Source organism: Maylandia zebra, linkage group LG4, assembly GCF_041146795.1.
Source record: "Maylandia zebra isolate NMK-2024a linkage group LG4, Mzebra_GT3a, whole genome shotgun sequence".
Lineage (NCBI taxonomy): Eukaryota > Metazoa > Chordata > Actinopteri > Cichliformes > Cichlidae > Maylandia > Maylandia zebra.
In genome coordinates, this window is record NC_135170.1 from 9,176,013 (window position 1) to 9,198,348 (window position 22,336).

The 22,336-nt window shown below is 40.1% G+C and overlaps 1 long non-coding RNA gene across 2 annotated transcripts; it reads left to right on the plus strand.

Moving 5' to 3' along the window:
- The first annotated feature begins 12,357 nt into the window (after positions 1-12,357).
- On the plus strand, positions 12,358-18,289 carry LOC143418324 (uncharacterized). Of its 2 annotated transcripts, none has more exons than XR_013098268.1 (4): positions 12,358-16,075; positions 16,296-16,548; positions 16,753-17,571; positions 18,155-18,289. It is a non-coding gene; the product is annotated as an uncharacterized LOC143418324 (long non-coding RNA). The 2 variants fall into 2 exon arrangements; XR_013098269.1 differs by having other exon boundaries at positions 12,358-16,067.
- The last annotated feature ends 4,047 nt before the right edge of the window (positions 18,290-22,336 follow it).

Here is a 22,336-nt window from a genome sequence, read left to right on the forward strand (position 1 = left end):
ACCTCTGGTGCCACAATTAGGTGTGATATTTCTTTGTTACTAATTATTCTGGAGTTAACCGCTGGTTGCATTGTAACAAAGTGGAAGCCATTGAGAACAACAGGAACTCTGCTGTTTTTGTGTGGCCTACCACTTTGTGGCAGAGTCAGTGGAAGCTTAGGCATCTAGTGTGCAGAGGTCACCAACTTTCTGTAGAATCAATAGCTGCAGATCTCCAAACTTAATTTGGCCTTCAGATGGATCAAGAACCGTGCATGGGGAGCTTCATGAAATGGCAGCTGCACCCAAGCCTTACATCACCAAGAGCAAAGCATTGGATACACAACCACTGAATCTTTGTTGTTGTTTGCACAACAATGGAATTGGATCATATTGAGTCTCCTGCAATAATAACTCCTTCCATCAAAATAACAGAGCAATTACACTGCTATTGCATATTTGCCTAAAGCTAGTCTCAGAGCAGCAACGTTATAGTTCGATTGAGCACTTAGTGCCATTACTGCCCTAGAGGAGAAAGTTGTTAGTCCCTGCCTCCTGTTTTGCTCCTGCCAGAGGGCAAGAGCTCCGACGGAGTAGCCTGGATGAGTTGGGTCCTTGATGTTTTTTGCCTTGTCAGACACTGAGAGGTTCTTGCAAGGTCGGGATGGGGTGGCCGGTACTTCCTTAGGCAATGGTGGTAACCTTTTTGAAGTGCCTTCTTTTCTGTGCTGTAGTGCAACTGCTGTACCACACACATACAAAAGGTGAGTATGCTTTCAATGTAGTAGCAGTAGAAGGCCAGTAGCAGCACCAGGGTAAATCTTATTACGTTACGGACACGGCTGTGCCTTTATCACCTTTGTAATGTAATCAGATCAGTCAGGAAGACGGGTGCCTGTAAAACATGCAGATTTTAAAAAATAAATGCAAATCTAAAATCAACACAAACACTCATATTTCTTAAAGTTTTGCAATTAAAAAACTGCAGGTATACAAGTCTAAGGGGACTGTGATTACACAAATATTTGTGTGGTATCTACAGTGCAGATATGTGTTTTTAAAGTATTACAGTAGTACTAGAAGACTATTCTTCAAGACAAGAGTGCCTGTGCTGTGACAATGTCTCAATAGCACTAAATTGTTCAATCAATTGCGCAAAAGATTTCCACAAGTGGTGCCCTCTATTGAAGAGTCACCACTGGAGGAATCCTCACAAGTTACCTGCTGATGAAAAGTGGCTGTATGGTTGTCCCATTCTTCCTCAAATCTATACTAACTCCTTAGTCTTGAAGATGTCAAATAGACAACTGCTCCAGCTCATCCCTATAAGGGGATTCACCCCGGCCAAACATGAGTCTAACCACTGTGGTGTCAATCACAAACTTCATGAAGTCTGTGAGGGAGGATGGTATTGAAAGCTGAGCTATCATCCATGAGGAGCATTCTGCAGGCTGTCTTGGTTTTGTGCCAGATATGATGAGGACAGCTTCAGGATATGTACTCTGTTGTTTGGTGATGGTGTTATAAAGATGGCCAATGGCTGCACTAGGACTGGCATCTGGTGGTATATTTACAGCAGTAGGAAGTATGACAGTAAACTCCTGTGGCAGATTTATGGGTCTATATTTGATAAACACACTCAAATCATCTGAGCAGTGCCTACTTATCACAATTACACTGGTGCATCATCTGTTTATATATATATATGCATATCCCACCTCCTTTGCTCCTACCAGATGCCTTACTCCTATCATGTTGAACTGTTGTGTAGCCTGTTAAGCTAATCACAGTGTCTCCATTAACAGCAGAATGCAGTTGTCCCAGCTCATCTTGTTTGTTGATATTTACAGCCTTAGTTTATCCACCTTGTTGGTGAGGGATCTTGGATTTGTGAGAAGGATACTGTCAAGCGGTGGTTTTCATTTTGGTGTGTTATTAGGGGTCCCAGTGTCCCATCACATTTTCCAGCCAACACTAACCTTCTGAGAAAGGCCTCTAGAGGTTAGGTGTGTGTAACCTTTAGAGTACTTTCTCTGAAGTATCTTCACATAACCTGAGAAAATTCTTTAAAAATTCTTTTTACTTTTAACTTTACAAAGTTTTAGTGCAATGTACAAAACAGAGTACTTCAGAATTTTCACATTATTTTCATGTTATGGTTTCCTCCCTACATATAACATATTATAGTGCAACACCTGACAGAACAGAACAATACAGACACAACAGTGCAAAAGAAAAGTGCAACAATGACAGTGGGTTGTGCGAAAAGACTGAACATTGTGCAAAAAGTAACTTGATGTTTGAAGGTGTGTGTGTGCGTGTGTGTGTGTGTGTGTGTGTGTGAGACTGTGCAGTGATGTGTATGAGGGTGTGTGTGTGTGTGTGTGTGTGTGTGTGTCAGTCACTGAGTGTTCAGGAGTCTGACGGGGGAAGAAACTGTTTTGCAGTCTAGCAGTGAGGGCCTGAATGCTCCGGTACCTCTTTCCAGAAGGCAGCAGGGTGAAGAGTGTGTGTGAGGGGTGTGTTTGGTCCTCCATAATGCTGGTGGCTTTGCAGATGTCTGTGATGGAGGGAAGAGAGGCTCCAATGATTTACTCAGCTGTTCTCACTATCCATTGTAGGGTATTGCGATCTGATACGGTGCCGTTACCATACCAGACAGTGATGCAGCTGCTCAGTGTCTCTGTAGAAGGTGATGAGAATGGGTGTTGGGAGATGGGCTTTTCTCAGCTTCCGCTGGAAGTAATGACACCTCTGGGCCTTCTTAGTTATGGAGCTGGGGTTGAGGGACCAGGAGAGGTTCTCCACCAGGTGGACACCAAGGGATTTGGTGCTCTTGACGACCTCCACAGAGCGTCCATCGATGTTAAGTAGACAGTGATCTCTCTGTGCTCTCCTGAAGTCGACAATCATCTCTTTTGTTTTGTCCACGTTCAGAGACAAATTGTTGAATCTACAATAGTCTGTGGTCCTCCATCAGTTCACCTCTCTGTATTCATCGCTCTTGCTGGTGAGACCCACCACAGTCGTCAGACTTGATCATGTGATTCGAACTGTGATTGCTGCACAGTCATGAGTCAGCAGAATGAACAATTATACTGTCATAGTCTGCACATAATGACTGAGCAGTAGCAATGCCAAATTTGGTAGATAATTGAGAAAAACTTGCAAATTGTCCATCTGCATATAATTGCACAAAAGATTTGAGACCCTTAGAGTGCCAGAAGTGAGCCCGCAGACCAAGGCTCTTCCTAACCTGAGACCAAATTTTAAGAGTATGATGGCTATTATTACTATTACTATTATTATTACTAGGTAAAGAGAGCCTCGCCTCTGTCAGTGCGACCCAGGGCAGCCATGGCTACAATGTAGCTTGCCATCGCTAGTGTGTGAATGTGTGTGTGAATGGGTGAATGACTGAATGTAGTGTGAAGCGCTTTGGGGTCCTTAGGGACTAGAAAAGCGCTATACAAATGCAGGCCATTTACCATTTACCATAAAGACAAAGAAAGAGGAAGTGATGAGCCTGAAGTTGCAGGTAAATAAATCTTCCTGTTTGAATGAGACTAAATGGCAATGACGGTTCAAGGTAGTAGTGTCTCCATTACAACATACACCTGATATTTGTGGATTGGAGATCCAGCTTAAGTCTTTGGAGAAGAGCTCTTCTCAAAATTGATGTTTACCATTTCAAATAAATGAGGTTATTAAGGAAGCGAGAGATTTAAAAAAGGATTTGGGAATCAGGATGGGAAGGTAAATGGACTGATTCTTATACAGCGCTTTTCTACAGGGTGGGCCATTTATATGGATACACCGTAATAACATGGGAATGGTTGGTGATATTAAAGTCCTGTTTGTGGCACATTAGTATATGTGAGGGGGCAAACTCCTCAAGATGGGTGGTGACCATGGGGGCCATTTAGAAGTCGGCCATCTTGGATACAACTTTTGTTTTTTAAATAGGAAGAGGGCCATGTGACACATTAAACTTATTGGTAATGTCACAAGAAAAACAATGGTGTGCTTGGTTTCAACGTAACTTTATTCTTTCATAAATTATTTACAAGTTTCTGACCACTTATAAAATGTGTTCAATGTGCTGCCCATTAGGACTGGGCCATATCATACCGTTCACGGTAATACCGGTATAATGTTGGGCAACGACAAGAAAATTAAATATCGCGATAGAATTTGGGTAAAACGCCAGGCGCTGTGCCTTTGTTTTCATACGCACATGGCGGAAAAAGTGTGCCGGCAGCGACGGAGAATGAGGAGGGCGAAAGCGGATCGTTGAATGAAACGGATGAACCAGAAGTGGTTTGTAAAAATGCTGCAGCTTCAGTGGTGTGGAACTGGCAGAGGTGGGTAGTAACGAGCTACATTTACTCCGTTACATTTACTTGAGTAAGTTTTGGAAAAAAATGTACTTTTAAAGTACCTTTTTTGCATGATACTTTTTACTTTTACTTGAGTACATTTGTGAAGAAGAAACGATACTTTTACTCCGCTACATTTGCAAAATTCGACTCGTTACTTTTTTTAAATAATTAATTTCACACATTGGATAATACTACTAATATAAATTATGGATCATGCCGCCACTGGAGCTACCGGTAACTCTTTCACCAATCAGACGTAGCCATGCGGTCACATGACCAGATATAAAATGGCAGGCCAAGTAGCCCAAGCCTTTCAACTTCCAAAGACGGACAGAAGAAATACATCAAAAAATGGCAACCGTCTCCACTAACACTGAACAGGACAAACACCCTTGGCCGCATATGCAAAGCATGTTTCGCTTTAAAGGAGTACAAAAGGACAGCTATATAATGCGATGTCTTCTGTGTGAGCCAAAGCAAACCGACGTTTCAGTGTCGGTTTGCTCAACATCTAACTCAACATCTAACTCAACTCAACTCAAACCTGAGGAAACATGTTTTAAGTTTGCTTTAAATTCCTTTTTTAGCTGTGGTTAAGTGGATGTCAGTCTTACAGCTGCTGTGTCGAGCTTGATTCCTTGAGAGTCGGTGTACTACAACTTTTTGATGTGTCCATAGTCCAACACACATGAATTAAATGGCTGAATTTTGCCACCTCAGTATGCAGTCAAGTACCATAGAGTCTTGCTAATGTCCTAACAAGCAATAATTCGGCATTTCGCGGTGAGGACATGTTTAATGGTTTCAGGACACTGGTCCTCGAAGACTGGAGCTTGACACCCGTGGGTTAAAGAACCACAGTCTTAGGTCTTGCCCATATTAAAAATGAGATGATTTAAAAAAAAAAAATATGCACATATCCAGAATCACTCCCTTTCTCCTAGAAACCACATTAGTAATGTTGAAATCTCCCAATTCTTTGAATCTTTGGGCTGAAGGAAGGACAATACTCGGTGTATTTATGCTCAATCAACAATCATTTATTTCCATACAATTCAACACTTAAGAGCATAAGGACCATCATGATGGGGAGACATGCCTGAAGAGGGTCACAGCAAGTCTCAAAATGGTGACGGGTTGCTCAGCTTTTTATAGTCTCTAGTGGCCCCCATCTAGTCGTAAAAGCCAAAACATCACATTCTTTCTCTGTTACAGCGCCTAAGTTATGACCTCGGCAGTTGTCTCTCTGCTTTCTCTGTGTGGAATGTGGTCTGTCTATCTCCCCTATCTTAGACACAGATTCTCCTGCTTACAATCTTCTCTTCATGATTCAACAATTAAGCATGTAACACATTCACAGCAGATCAAGGATACAGAGTGATGCACACTTATCTAATAAACTAATAAGTGAATATGTTCTGTTAACTCAAAAGTATAACGAGAACTAAACTACATACAGCTCACACACTCTATATTAAAGGGTATAATATGATCTACAGCAGTATTCTAATTCAACTACTTTGATTACATATATAAGGTAACATATAATAACAGAATAATCTAATAATTCCCCCTTTTGATCTCTTAAAAGAGATCACTTATAACATGCACTCCAGGGTCGCAAGGTCCAGTTCTTCTTGGTCCTGAGGCCCTCTGTCCCCCTTTAACGGGTGGACCATATGTGGGATGACCTCTGTGTTCACGCAGTTCAGATGCAAGCAAAGTTAGATTTACGACCATAACAGCAGTTACAGATGACACTCCCATCACTCCCCAATTCTCCCACAGCTTTATTTTGGTGCTCCAGTTTTCCACCCCCTTTTTAAAGCCACCTTATACCTTTCAAACGTACTTAGACTAGAACCTCTGTCTTTATTTTTATTGCTGCAGCTACCAGTGTCTTCCAGTTGGGTGATTCTCAGCTTCTTTCTTCGACCTCCGGGGTTAGACCACCCTTTAGTCATTGCACAGTTCTGGGGATTATTCTGCCCCGATTTCAAACAAGGATCTGTGTGTTTTGGGGTCACCACCGTGTCCCCCTTTTTGCCAAGAGGCTCTTGAACCTCGTTGGTCTGGTGTTCCTGGTTTTCGCCAACCCCTTCATGGTTATTGCTGTGTTTATGGGATCCATCTTCTCCAGGAGCCCAAACGCCATGACACTTGACCCCAGTTGCTGTCTCGGCAGTCCCTACATCTGTCTCTGCTGTGAAGGGTCCTCACATCTCCGTGTCCCCGTCTGGTGTCTGTTCCTTTCTCTGCAAGAGACAGAAAACCAAAACACCTCTCTCCCTAGCCTTGATAATCTAATATTGTTATCCATTGTTGTTCTAATGATTCAAATTTGGTTTAAAATATTATGTTCAGGACTCTTTGACCCAGGGACTTATTCTAATCATGATCTATGTGTGTGTAAAAGAAATCAAAAATTAGTGAACCATTTCTAAGTCTAACACATTATATGCTTAAGTTTTACCATAGCTAAATTATTAAACACTCAAATAACGTCATAAGATGTTCATAAAACCATTGTTTGATGTTCGGACTCAACTTCCCCCTTTTTGACACACTCCCATGTGTCAATTCATTGGAGCTAGACAATTAAAAGAGAAGGTTAGTGACATCATATCTCAGAAAGTATCAGAAATTCTTCTCTCGAGTACCGTTGCTCCAGCCTTGTCATCCCAGAGGATCCTCAATCCCGGAAATTTCCCTTCTCCTCATGTAATAAAGTCTGACATCCTTCCATGCCCTGGTAACTGGTCCATCCAGAGCTGTAACATTTTGAAATGTACATACAACAAGCCAAAACACACCTTGGTCACACCAACCCTTTTCTGCCCTGAAGATGTCCAACGCCATCTTAGTCTGGACCAGGGTTGTAATAGTTTTGCAATTTTCATTAGTTTTTATTTTTATTTAGCTTCGACTTCAGATTTTCAATTTTATATCAGTTTTAATCAGTTTTTACCACTTGTTTGCTAGTTTAGTTTAGTTTTGATTAGTTTCAGTTATAGTTTTAGTTGTGTCTGCAATAATTAAGTGTAGCAAAATCCCAGTCCCATCATATCAGTCATGCTCTTGTGCTTGTCCTTGGATATTGTGACTATTAACTCTTGCAGCACCGGGTGCTCCTAGTTTTGTTCAAGTGAATTTATAAACTTTGTGAAGGGAATTGACTCCTCTGCACACTCGAATAAACATAATCAACCTTATCCACATTTTACTGCCTGTTATTTCACCATCTTATTGATTCAAATGCTCCATCCTTATGTGGTTTGCGACATTATGTTTATCCACTCTGTCTCTAAATGTTTGAAGAATTTTCAAGTTTGGGGTCAAATTTTAAGAATTTGACCATAAGTGAAAGTTATGGTGTCATCACCCCCGTCGGGGCTTACCTTTCCCAGTTGTGATGATATTCCTCCCTATTCTTTGCAAATACCCCCTGTTGGTGGCGAGAAACTGTTGGTGTGGTCAAGTGGGTGCTATAGAAACAAAAGCTCAGGACAGAACAGTTATCAGTCATGTACTTCATACAAATTTTGCATATGTTTTATTTCATATTGATCCTCTGAGTGTAATGGTACATTTTAATTTGAATTTATCCAAACTAAACACAATATTTTCTTTATTTACTTTGCTCTTGTTCTTTTGCAGTACCACATCCTATCAAATGTCCCTGTCAATTATATTCTACATTTAATAACTTACTATTTCAAGTGAGAACCTAAATCACGTGGACCAATGTTCATTATTGCATATCTCTATTCTGAATGTGGCAAGTCATTCATAGGTATTGTTAAAGTTTTGGCGATTTTCCTCTATAAAATTTAATTGACTTTTTACAGTGGCCTGCTATGGTTAATAGTAACATATTCCAGTCATGAGTGATATCAATAGTTTTCTCCACTGTAGCATTTGGCATTCCCAATAATATAACATGATACCTTAATCAAAACACAGCTAATATAGCACAGTTTTCTTAATGCAAACAAGAGTAACTCAGCATTACCAACCCAAGAGTTAAGTCTGCAGTTCCACACTCTCATGTGAAGCCACAGTCTCCTCCTCCAGCCTCTCTTATCCTCCTGCTCCTGAAAAAACAAAACAAAGCGAAGCATCCACCCTTCTCTTGTCCGCTGGGTGAATTGTTTATTGGCATTTATTAATCCTAAAGTTGATGCAGTCATTGTCTCAGTATCAAGTCAGTCAAAACTTTTAGTCGTCAGTCCATCACAGTCCATTCACATGCATACCTCCACACCCATTCATACCAGATGTTGCTGATAATGGAGTCTCTCGCGCACCCTATTCGAGCATCCATCATCAGCAAGATGACGTCATCATTTTAAAAGGAAAACAATTCCTTGTTGTTGTTTTTTTTTTCTTTTTTGACCGGATTGACTCGGTGCAATCCTTTTAGATCAGTGTTCCCTATAAGTGAATTTCTCCCAAGCCAATTACAATCATGGAGAAGCACACTTTGCAACTGTTTACAGTAATAATATTTCATAGCGCTTTAAATTTCAATCTTTCAGGCCTGGTTTAAAGAGCGGATTGTTAAATCATAAACTCACAAAATATCAACATATCACCACCGGCGGATCACACCTCTCAGATGTTTTTTCTTCAGTGCACTGTAACAAAAACGAAAACAGACGTAACCAACAAAATACTAATAGAAATAACACAAACTAGGGCCCGTTGCAGACATGTCCAAGCATAAAACTATCCCTCTCTCGCTTACGAGAAAGAACACAAGCCAAAGCTCACTGATAACATCAAGCTAGCGCTAAGCAAAACCAAAAAATCAACCAGAAATTCACAGGAACGTTTTGCTTCCTGCCGGGACAATATTGTGTGGGGATGAGAAGCTCAGGTGCCGTAACACCTTTTGTTCCTCCTTGAATTAAATTTCAATCACAGAAAATGCCGTACTCCAACCTAAACTTACACTATTAATTCATCATTTTTCACTCTGTGCCACTGTTCCTCATCAGGGCTGTGTGAAGCACAGCAAAGAATTCAGTCAAGGCCTTGAGCCATAAACAGACATCACGCACAGACATTGTTTTCATAACCAAACCGTTTTAGACCTTATTCCTAAAATCTACATAAATGCCCTCTGAGTGACATATAACACATTCTAAGTAATCAATGGTAATCAATGGCTCCTCATAAAAATTATGCATTGGGATGTTTGTGTGCAGCATTTTGCATATCAGCATAAGCAAAGCATTCTTCATTGCATCAGCGTGTGCATGTGTATGTGTGTGCATCACTTCTCAGTGAATCAGCATTCCAATGTGTGTGTGTGTGTGTGTATGTGTGTGTGTGTCATTTCTCACTCACTCAACGAGTGCACGTGTTCATGTGTGTATTTCACTTCATTCTGAATCTGTGTGTTTGTAGACGTGTGTGTGTGTGTGTGTGTGTGTGTGTGTGTGTTCATCACTTTCCTGTTCTGGTGTTCTGGGTAAACCACGGCCTGAAGCATGCCCTGGGGTCCTGCCCTCCTCCTTTTCAGTTTGTTTGCGACCATTGCTGCTGCTGCTGCTCAAAGTTCAGTCCGTCCTGGTTCTGACCCCAATTGGGGCAGTCCTTTTTCCAGTGTCCATGCTCACCGCAGGTGAAACCTGCATCTTCTTCTGTGTTTTTTGTCCATTCTGAGGTGCCTTCCGACCTCAGTTACTCCTCCGGTGTCGGTCACGCCCTTTTTGCTGCCCGATCATCCGTGTTGGTCCATCACTGTCCTGCACAGTGTAAATGCAGCGTTATCAAGGTCAGCATTCTTTTGCTCGGCCTTACTTTTCCTTCGGGCTTGGCGGGCGTCTTGTCACAGCTCTGTCAGCTGACGCAGTCTGGGAATTTTCCCCCGTGTAGTGAAACGGGCCTTAGGTTTAGTGCCCTCTGTCTCTGCTGCATGAGATCACATTCCTGCAGCACTGTTGACTTTTTCAGGTCGTTGTTGTGGGTCCAGCTGTTGCAGCATTTGGTCAGGGTCACGTATGGGGAGAGCAGGAGTCCAGTCAGCCTCGGCTTTCAGGGCCGGCAAAGCAGCCTGTAATTAAACATATATAGAGAAAAACAAAAAACAAAAACAGACAAAAACAAAAGCAAACGAACAGGAAAATGATGTTGTGTTGGCTGTATTACAACGAGAGGGGAGAAACAACGGGGCAGGCCCTGTGTCAGCCTTCTCTCCCCCCCTTTTTTTTTTTTTTTTTTCTCACCATATAATCCACTCATGACCCACCAAGTTGACAGGACAACATGCACCTTGCTAAAATTCTTAAGATCATGTTTAAAAGCCCAAAAAGAAATTTTCTTTCATTCAGTAATCACTTGTATCAATCAATCAGCAGAAAACATGTCACAATTTGAATCTTTTAACCCCTAAATTTGTCATGTCTTCACTGGTTGGTCAGACCAGTGTCTTTTTCTTTGAAGTTAAATTGTTGTCCTGCAACCCAGAGAGTTTATTTGTCAGTAATGTATTTATCCTTTAACAACAGATGTATGTTAAGTTTCGCTGCTTTAGCCTTGGTGGAAAATCTTCACATGTTCATGAGTGTAAGCTGTTTCTTCATTGCATGTGTGTGCATTTGTAGGCAGGCAGGTTAATTTTATCTTTTCTCAAACTAGGCGTTACCTTAAAAGGAGCCTTTCTCTCAGATTTCTCTGCTTGTGTGTGTTTTTGTTTCACCTTTTTGTTGTGATGCTCCGGACGCCTTCCCAACCTCCACAAGTCCGTTGGCCCCAATTTTACGAGTTAAAAACTTCTCTTAATTCCTCCTCTAATTCTCTCCTTGCTGCTGTCTGTTTCACAGCTGCTGATTCGTGCTGGGTGTGGTTCCCATTACCTATAATTTTGCTTCGGCCGCTGTGCTTGTGGGGGCAGTTGGTCCAGGTCCGCAGCTTCCTGTATTAACACACTAAGAGATTTATTTAATTTCATTTTCATCACTGTTAAACAGATAAGCAGGCAACACGCCTACCTTGACAGCGTCATAATTCTCCACTACACACCTCTTACTATCTCTCTTTTTTAATTTTTTTATTTTTATTACACCACAGAGTAATACACCCAATTATGCTCGTCTATCTCTATGTGGCTCCAAATTCCCTCTTTATTTAATTTCACACTCGTCAGGGGACAGGCACACAACAATTTCAACCACTGAAACGAGGAATTCAACCTTTTTATATTTCTTTACTAATCTAGACTCAACCTTTGTTCGCAAAATGTGTCTTGTTCTAGTCCGGAATAAATGTGAACCCGTGATTACGCGGCTGTTCCAGTGTTATTTCCGTAGCTAATGCGGGAGTCCTCAGTTCCCAAGTTGCCACCTTGGCATCCAGACGCCGCTGGGCCTGGCCGCGCGTCCACGACCAGGAGGGTCGCCACACCTTGAACAAAATTATTTCCACAGGTACACTAGGCATCAACCTTTGATCCTAAAATGTGTCTTTGCTCTAGCGTCCTCCTAATCAAACACATCAACCGTCACTGTCACTGTGTTCAGACTTCACACACAGAAACACACTCAGCGCGCGCCTCACACACAGCCAGAGCGCGCCTTACACACACAGCGCGTTTCACCATCAGTGAGACACACAGAGAGCGCCTCTCATCAGCAGAAATTTGCACAGAAACCTCTGAGCTCAACTGTTAGATCTTCTTAAAGCACACTGCACCATAGACCAAAATACCCCTTTCTCTGCGCTTATGACCGCCACAACGGGGCAAAGTCGCATCATAAAAGTGATGCTTGCATCCCCGAAGTTATACCTGACATCATAAACCAGGTTTTGCTCTATGTACTTCTTGGCAAGTAAAATTTTACTTTGTTTTATGACCGCAGCCCTTAAAAAACTCGACTGACGCCACAAACCACCGTCAAACCTCTATTCAATGTACTAAAACTAGCACCAACCACTACTGCACTTCACGGCCACACCACCGGAACACGGCCGTATCATAAACCAAACCTACGGACGTGTTTCGCTCTTGCGTTGCCAGCGTTCAACTGCACCGTGAGCCAGCATCTGCTTTTCCTTAAATCAACTTCTATTTCATAGCCGGCAAGAGCCAGGACGTAACTGACACCATAAACAAACTTCAAACCTCGACTTCAATGTACTGAACTAATGGCCGCGTCTTCAGAAGAAATTCTAATGTATTATTGCTACAGAAGCCAGTATTAGACAAAATTAAATGTGGAAGGTAAAGTGGCTGCAACTAGCTCAACGTAGTGTCTTATTAGTTTCTCGGTAGAAGCAGTTTACTGCAACTAGCTCAACGTAGTGTCTTATTAGTTTCTCGGTAGAAGCAGTTTATTTAACACACTGGAATTCAGCCTCAACTTATGTTGTTAGTATCTCGCGCCAAAAACCAGACACCGACAAATTTAATGTGAAAATACATGTGACTCAGTGAACAGATTAATTTGGAAAGCCCAATATGCACATTTGGTATTTAAAATACAACAGGCTGTGCTTACCTTTTTATATTTGGACCGGTCCTCTGTTCACCTCGCCCCACGATCTCACCAAAAGCCAAATCTGCACTTCCTCAGCACACCAAAGATCCGGGTCACGGCACCAAGTTGTTGAAATCTCCCAATTCTTTGAATCTTTGGGCTGAAGGAAGGACAATACTCGGTGTATTTATGCTCAATCAACAATCATTTATTTCCATACAATTCAACACTTAAGAGCATAAGGACCATCATGATGGGGAGACATGCCTGAAGAGGGTCACAGCAAGTCTCAAAATGGTGACGGGTTGCTCAGCTTTTTATAGTCTCTAGTGGCCCCCATCTAGTCGTAAAAGCCAAAACATCACATTCTTTCTCTGTTACAGCGCCTAAGTTATGACCTCGGCAGTTGTCTCTCTGCTTTCTGTAAGGTGGGGGTGTGGAATGTGGTCTGTCTATCTCCCCTATCTTAGACACAGAGTCTCCTGCTTACAATCTTCTCTTCATGATTCAACAATTAAGCATGTAACACATTCACAGCAGATCAAGGATACAGAGTGATGCACACTTATCTAATAAACTAATAAGTGAATATGTTCTGTTAACTCAAAAGTATAACGAGAACTAAACTACATACAGCTCACACACTCTATATTAAAGGGTATAATATGATCTACAGCAGTATTCTAATTCAACTACTTTGATTACATATATAAGGTAACATATAATAACAGAATAATCTAATAGTAATTAAGCCGTTTTTGTCATGGTCCGGAGTCTGTGACTCCGTGTTTATGTTTAGTCTATTAGTATTCTGTGGTTTTGGTTACCTTGGGTGTTTGTATTCTTTTGTTCATGTTCCTATGTTCTGTGTCCCCCAGTCTGTGTTAAGTTGGTGTGTTATGTCATTGCGTGTATGTGTTTCCTGTTTTATTGTGAAGGTCTGCGTCTTATGTGAGTGTTTTCAGTTTGCCTCCCTAGTCTCGTCATGATAATCACTCCCAGCTGTGTTCCCCACCTGCGTGTAATCTCCCTGTGTTCTCTGGGTGTATTTAAGTTGTGTCTTCTGTCATGGTAGTTGCTGGTTCGTCTGCGTTATTTTCCTCGCCGCCATTCTGTGTTTATTCCTCCAGCTTCCTGGTCATTCTCCCTGCAAGGTACCCTCATTAGTGTTCTGGTTTCGTGTTTAGTTTAGTTTTCCCAGTTTAGAGTTATTACCGTTCTGTTTCTCGCCACCCCTTTTGTTGTTCTTATCCGGTTGTAAATAAAGCTCATCCTCCACTTAAGCAGTCTGCATTTTGGGTCCTATTTCATATTCCACACGGCTTGCCGTGACAGTTTTAATATTTTTCTTTTCTCCACAATTGACTTTTTGTCCTGACTCTTACTTCAGAGAAGTACAGTTATAAGGTGTCGAAGTTTATGAGGGAAAGCTAAAGGTTTTTTCTTTTGTTTTGTTTTTTTTGAAGGAAAATCTATTGACTAGCACTGCTAAGCTTTGCATACGTTCTTGTTTTGAACTTAATCTGGAATTTCTTTTTTAAGTGGAAACCCATGTAATGTAGGCATGACTTTGTTTCTCTTTCCTTCCTGTAGTCTTCCGGTCAAATCTATCCAATTCACAACTTAAAGCACTCATAAATATTGTGTTTTACATCTGATTGCATAATGATATCTTCTGCACTATGCACTTGAACATATAAAAGTAATGATCACCTCTTTCATTGAATTTTGAGTGTTTTAATCAGCATTGTTACACCTGTGGTGTTCCCGGACAAAAGTAACTGCCATAGGAAATAAACTGGAATCCACTCACTGAATGGCCCACTTATCCCTCCGGTCGCATTCACCCCCCCACCCCTTACTTTAGTGTTCCCTGTCAAAATTGACTGGTCTGTTTTAACAGCTCTTAAATTACCATAACAAACAGTTTTCACCACTAAATTCAGTTGTGTGGGTGCGTCAATGGGTCATTCAGAGGGCCTTTCATTTGGTCGTCCAGTGGGTCGTTCAGGGGGCCTTTCATTTGGTCGTTCAGTCAATGGGTGGGGGGTTGAACATGACAGGAGGGTTAAAAATACGGGATCATCTTTTTTTCCCTCTTTTTTTCTAAGAACTGTATAGAAATTGCTTAGTCACATGTCATTTCATGGTCTATTTTTTTCTGCCAACAGAGGGTTCACTCCAACAAATTGAGGATGTATACGGAATTAATGGACAGCCACAGAAAACGAAAGTCATCCTCTTCTACCGAGCTACCTATGAAGAACGCAAAACTTACAGACTCTTTCACTGGCTCTAGGCGAATAACACAAGCAGCATTTGACAAGCTTCTGCTTACGTTTGTATGTGAGGCCAACCAACCATTTTCTATAGTTGAGACATCATCCTTCAAGACTATGATGGAAACCTTGCAACCTCAGTGTACAGTAATGACAAGGAAAATGTGTTCAAAAATACAAGACGCTGTGAAGAACATGAAAAGCATAATCATCAAAAAACTGAGCACTGCATGAACTATGTTGCTACCACAAGAGACTGCTGGTCTGCCAGACAGTATAGCTACTTAGGAGTGACTTGTCACTAGATAGATGATATCTCTTTAGAAAGGCATTCTGCTGCACTGGCTTGTAGACCTCTTAAAGGTTCACACACATTTGATGTTCTTGCTGCTCCATTAGAGGAAATCCATTCAGAGTATCACATCAGAGAAAAGGTCACCCGGACGACAACAGACAGTGGTTCAAACTTCTTGAAGGCCTTTCGATTATATGGTGAGGACAAAGAGGAAGGAACAACCAATTGGCAGGAGGATAGTGGGCCTGTCCTTGATGATGCAGAAGACAGTGAGTTAGAGGTGGAGTATCAAGATGTGTTTGCCGTTTTGGATGATAACACAGGTCTGGAGTACCAGCTTCCAAGGCACCAAAAGTGTGCATGTCATCTACTCAATCTTATATCAACAGTTGATGCCACTGCTGCAGAAGCTACCAATGATACATACAAGAGACTGTCTCGGTCTGCTTTTGCAAAATGTCATGCTCTGTGGAATAAAACCAGCAGGTCAATCATGGCTTATGAAAGAGTGGAACGTGAGTGCAAGTTGCAGTTTCTTCGACCCAATCAAACTCGTTGGAGCTCCCTGTTCCTTGCTGTGGAAAGATTTGTGCGCATTCATAAAGAGCAAGGAGAGAAAACAATCCACAATGTTTGCACGGCATTAAAGGTAAAGATGTAAGTTGATGGAACTTGTTTTTAAATATTAAATTGTGACTAATGTGTGAATCCACCCCTTTTTTTTAAGTGACTTTGACTGACACTGAAAAATGTAAATATTATCAATTACTTATAGTTTTACTGTCGCATTTTGCAATCATTTGCAAATTTTAAAGACAGTTATTACATTGCTGTAGAAATGGCTATGATCTATTTCTGTTTTTACACTTTTTTTTAGATTCAATCTGCTGAAATGGGATTTTTGGTTGCGTACACTGCTGTGATGAAGCCTGTTGCCATGGCCCTTAATATCCTCCAAGGGGAATCATCTGTGCACATGGGCTTCTTGCTGCCAACACTTTACCAGTTGCTGGAGAAGCTGAGGAAGCTGGAGTCATCTTGCAAAATGTGTAGACCTCTTGTTGATGCGCTGCGGGATGGAATCCAGAAGCGTTTTGGAGAAATGATGAAAGACCCTGAGCTCTTAAATTGTGAGCCACTAGATTTTGACTTATAATGACTTTTCTTGTTACTGTGATTTGGGATTATAGTGTTAGTTGGGGGGAAAAAAGGCTGACAAAAGTTAGGGGGAAAAAACATCTCCGGTGTGATAAAATTTTTCATGCCAAACATCAGCAGCTCGGCAGTCTATACAGCAGACTAATGCACAGACTTAACCATATATCTTTCCACAGGTCTGACCTTCATCAGACACAGAGTTGGGTGAGGCCAGCACAAACAGCAGCCTATCTGATGAAGATGACTTCTTTGGGTCCATGGGGTCAGGAAATCCAGAAGCAGTGGAGCTGGAGAGGTACCTTTCATGTCCATTCACTGGAGGTATGGATGTATTGCATGGCTTTCCTCAGATCAAGAAGCTGTCAGTCAAAGTCAATACAGCTCTTTGTAGTTGAGTGTAGTTTTTATTTGAAATATTTTCATTCTGATGTTTGTATTGCATGTTTTTAGTGTTCTCATATTACATTGTGTTAATCCACTGTCTATACTTCAGGGTATTTTAGTATACAAAGAACATTTTATAGTTTTGTTAGAATGTCTATTCCTGTGGAATTTTAGCACAGATGTGTTGTGTGTTGTGTGTGTGTGTGTGTTTTTTTGTTTTTTGTTTTTTTTTTATTCCTGCTGTCCGCCTTGGGAATAAACTTTTCCTGACAGCAAATTCAAAAGTGTTAAATTTTTTGGTGTTAATAGTCTCCTTGCAAAAGTAGAGTTAATTTTACTCTAAGCAGAGTCACATTCTTTTAATGTAACTCTGAGGTGTAAAATGATAGTAGTTAAAATCGAGTGTTAAAAATGAGTGTTTCTCTGTCAAATCTGGAGGTGTTACAATGGAAACATTAACTCTTGACCTCTTAACTCTGAACTCCTAGAGGGGCTATGACACCAACAGAGTAAATTCGCAGACTCCGCCCTCAGCACGGCTCCAATCGAAGCTGAAGTGTAGCCGTTTCAGAACATTTTGCTCTACATATTTGAGTTGTTTGCCATGCTTGGTAAGTATTTTTTCAAAGATTGTTTCAATTGTTATTAGCTTTTACTTCTGTGGCTATTTGGAGTTGAGACAAAGCTGTGTGAAAGGCATTAGCCATGTTGCTCGCTGATAGCATAATATTCTGTTTTAGCTAGCTGAAAGGTATTGTTTGCGGGCAAATACCACAGCCTTGAAAAAAGCTTGCATGTGAATTTTCAGTCAAACGTTTGGTCAAATACACCTAAAACAATGTCTAGAATGTGAAATGTTGGTATAATGGTGCTACTTGAAGCCTACTTGAAGCCCCATAAAAAAAAACAAAAAACGAGCAAACAGCAGTAGCTGACGTCCTGACTCGATTCTACGGTAGCATTTAGATCCCTCCAGAGTTTTGTGCACACGGTTTAGGTAAAAATTAAAAAGGTTGAGGTTTTACATTTAGTTCAGTATTACCTGTTGCCTGTGTCCTTGTCTTTTGGGAAAATACTTTACACAAGTAATGGCTCAAAGAGGATTCCTTTTTTTTTTTACTGTGCTGCAATTGTTTACTGGATTATTTGTGCCATTAATTAGTGTCAACTAATTTTTATTCGATCTCCGCACAGGATATGCTTGTGAAGATGGAATATGGGGGAGAGCAGAAGTGCGTTGAAGTTCCACAAAGGGATGAATGAAGGACATGCATATTGTATTGAAGAAATAAGTGATGAGAATGCTGTTATTTGCATTTACCATGTCAGACCTTTTGATAAACAAAATTCTAATGAAAGTGAGAACATGTATACTTAGGGCTGCTCAATTAATCGAATTTTAATCACGATTACGATCTGGGCTTTCAACGATCATTAAAAATGACTGAGCCGATTATTAGCCCCTACCTCATTTATCCGCGACACCTTAAAGGCCGGTCCGTGAAAATATTGTCAGGCATAAACCGGTCCGTGGCGCAAAAAAGGGTGGAGACCGCTGATTAAGAGGACCCGAGGGAAGCTCGGAAAGCTAAGCAGAAGTTATTTGGAGAGTGACTGCCGTTGGTTGAAAAGAGTTAAAAAAAAAAAAAAAAAACTTCAGTGGTGTTGCACACTATTTTATATTATTTTTTTAAAGTCATTGTTAACCCTTTAAAGCCGGTTACGCTCCGTTTTGCGTAACTATTTTTAAATCCCTGTAGAACCTGAACCGTGTAAGCTAGCGCAATAATTTGTTTTGCATATGAAACCGGAGGAGTTGTACTTACATCTGATGCCATCAGCTTGTCCTCGGTCACGGTTTCGTTCCACATATAGCTTTGCAAAAACTGCATAAAAAGCGCTTGCAGGAACAAAAACATAATATTCCAGAAACACGCTTTGCCGTTCCTATCAGCTGTTCGTAACACTTCCCACAGTGAAATGATGCACATGCTGTTTTCTTTGCAAATTTGCATCATAGGATTGTTTTTTGTTTTTCCTGCAGTATATAAAAATTGCTGTATCTCCAAAATAAAACTATGAAGACACTCAAAATAAATTTCCTGTGGTGGGAAACTATTTTTTGCAACTTTATTGTATTTAAAGTTTTGAGGGATAAACCTCTTAAACTTCTCCAAGTAGAAATATATGTAAACAAAACAAAAGCGATTTTCAATTTTTTTTGTAGTTTATTGCACTTTTTTGCAATTTATGTAATTACTATGCACTTAATGCATACATATTATTAAAATATGGGCTATAACAGTTGTATTGATGTATAGCAACTTGAAATGCTCCCACAAATGGCACTACAGCATGTAAAAAAAATAAATAAAAATAATATAAGCTCTGGTGGACTTGGTTCTATAGTAGGTCTTAAAGGGTTAAATAAATATCGTCAAATAATCGTGATCTCAATTTCAGTGAAAATAATCGTGATTATCATTTTTGCCATAATCGAGCAGCCCTATGTATACTGTTACATCTTTCAGAAAATGTTTTGAAATTGTGGTGCACAGTTCAGAATAAATGTTTTTCAAAAACCACTGCATCTTTTTAGTAAATGTTTATTTCCAAAAGAAATTTATAGAAGTTCAGAACAGTAAAATTCCCGCTTTTTAGAATGAATTAGAAGATAACTCTTACGTAGTTAAACTAAAATACTCTTTGAGAGTTAATATATAAACTCTTAACACCAAGTGTTAAATTGTCAACTCCAGACAGATTTGGTGTTTAACACTAAATCAGAGTTAACGTACCAACTCTCCAAAAAGAGTTAAATTAACACTCTCTGGTGTGGACCCATATAGACACTTTAATAGTGTTGAAATCAAATCCGACAGTGTTAATTTGGACATGCTGGATTTGCTGTGTACCTTTTGCATCTCTGTGTCATTTGTTTCTGATTTACTTAATCCCTCCTTGTATTTAAAAGAACCACCCCTAGTACAGGGACGTGCAGAGAGGTTTAAAGGGGCGGGTGCTCAAAGTTAAAAAGGGGCACATTGAACCATGCTGAATAACAACAACACACATTCATCAAGAATCTAATATGGGAAGGGCAAGGCTGTGTTGATCTGAGACTGTAGACATTAAAAAGTCCACAGGAGAGATGGTAGCTGATTAAACAAGTGTCATGAGATAATAACAAAATGCAAAGATTGGTGACAGCGCTTGGAACCATAAGGCAACGAAAAACTGTGACATAAACTCGGCTCTGCCTGTGAATTAGGGCTGCTCGATTATGGCAAAAATGATAATCACGATTATTTTCACTGAAATTGAGATCACGATTATTTGACGATATTTATTTAACCCTTTAAGACCTACCATAGAACCAAGTCCACCAGAGCTTATATTATTATTTTTTTTACATGCTGTAGTGCCATTTGTGGGAGCATTTCAAGTTGCTATACATCAATACAACTGTTATAGCCCATATTTTAATAATATGTATGCATTAAGTCCATAGTAATTACATAAATTGCAAAAAAGTGCAATAAACTACAAAAAAAATTGAAAATCGCTTTTGTTTTGTTTACATATATTTCTACTTGGAGAAATTTAAGAGGTTTATCCCTCAAAACTTTAAATACAATAAAGTTGCAAAAAAATAGTTTCCCACCACAGGAAATTTATTTTGAGTGTCTTCATAGTTTTATTTTGGAGATACAGCAATTTTTATATACTGCAGGAAAAACAAAAAACAATCCTATGATGCAAATTTGCAAAGAAAACAGCATGTGCATCATTTTACTGTGGGAAGTGTTACGAACAGCTGATAGGAACGGCAAAGCGTGTTTCTGGAATATTATGTTTTTGTTCCTGCAAGCGCTTTTTATGCAATTTTTGCAAAGCTATATGTGGAACGAAACCGTGACCTAGGACAAGCTGATGGCATCAGATGTAAGTACAACTCCTCCGGTTTCATATGCAAAACAAATTATTGCGCTAGCTTACACGGTTCAGATTCTACAGGGATTTAAAAATAGTTACGCAAAACGGAGCGTGCTGCTCTGACCGGCTTTAAAGGGTTAACAATAACTTTTAAAAAATAATATAAAATAGTGTGCAACACCACTGAAGTTTTTTTTTTTTTTTTAAACTCTCTTTTCAACCAACGGCAGTCACTCTCCAAATAACTTCTGCTTAGCTTTCCGAGCTTCCCTCGGGTCCTCTTAATCAGCGGTCTCCACCCTTTTTTGCGCCACGGACCGGTTTATGCCCGACAATATTTTCACAGACGGCCTTTAAGGTGTCGCGGATAAATGAGGGAGGGGCTAATAATCGGCTCAGTCATTTTTAATGATCGTTGAAAGCCCAGATCGTAATCGTGATTAAAATTCGATTAATTGAGCAGCCCTACTGTGAATCACTCTTTGCTTCTCTTCTTCCTTCCTTCCCATCATTTCATATATCACTCTCCACTTGCTGTCTATCTGAGAACAAGGCACAACTTGCTATTGCAATAAACTATAATCTAATTATCCACACCTAACAACTCTTGCACTTAATCTATAATAAAATGATGACAGAAAAATGTTATAGCACTGCCTTTAGTAGCCTCATACAGCTCCTACTGTTTCCTCCTCATGTCCTTACCAGCCATGTCTGCACAATGTTATATCATGAGTAATATTTTTTTAAATCCAGCTAAATAAAACACACACATGCACACACAGTGACATTTTAGACCTTCTTCAGAATACTGTATATACTATGGGCATCCTTACATTATTATTTATTACTAGAGCTACAATAATAAAGCAATGAGGAGGGGGAAGTAATAAATATGAAATAATGTATTTATGATGATTCCATTTGTTTCACTATCCACTCTGTGCAGGGCAAAGCTTATTACATTTTTAAACTGTAGAGATACAATCATTTTACTGCTGTAAAATCCAACTTTTGTCTTATTTAAAATATAAATCTAATATAATCTGCTTCTTAATGTATGTTCTTTAAAATACAGCGTGTGTTTTTTAATATATTATAATTATAATTATTATTATGTGGACATGCATATTAGATCGTTTTTTAGTGAAATATAATCCCTCCAGAAAGGCAGGAAATGCCCAGAAACTTACTTTAAAACTAAATATGTTCCCTAAAACGGTGACAGAGCTACAGACCCATGACAGCCAGGTAGCCAGCAGCTATGACCAGCACTACTTGTGCAGTTAATAAAAGGACAGGTAATGTTTGTCGCGCTGTTGCACACACAGCACGCTCGTTTGTTTCAGTTCGTCAGTTGCAACAAGACAGCTTACCAACGTGTACGTAATAAGCTAATACTCCTGGGTGCTACACACTACAGTGTACGCTGTACACCTA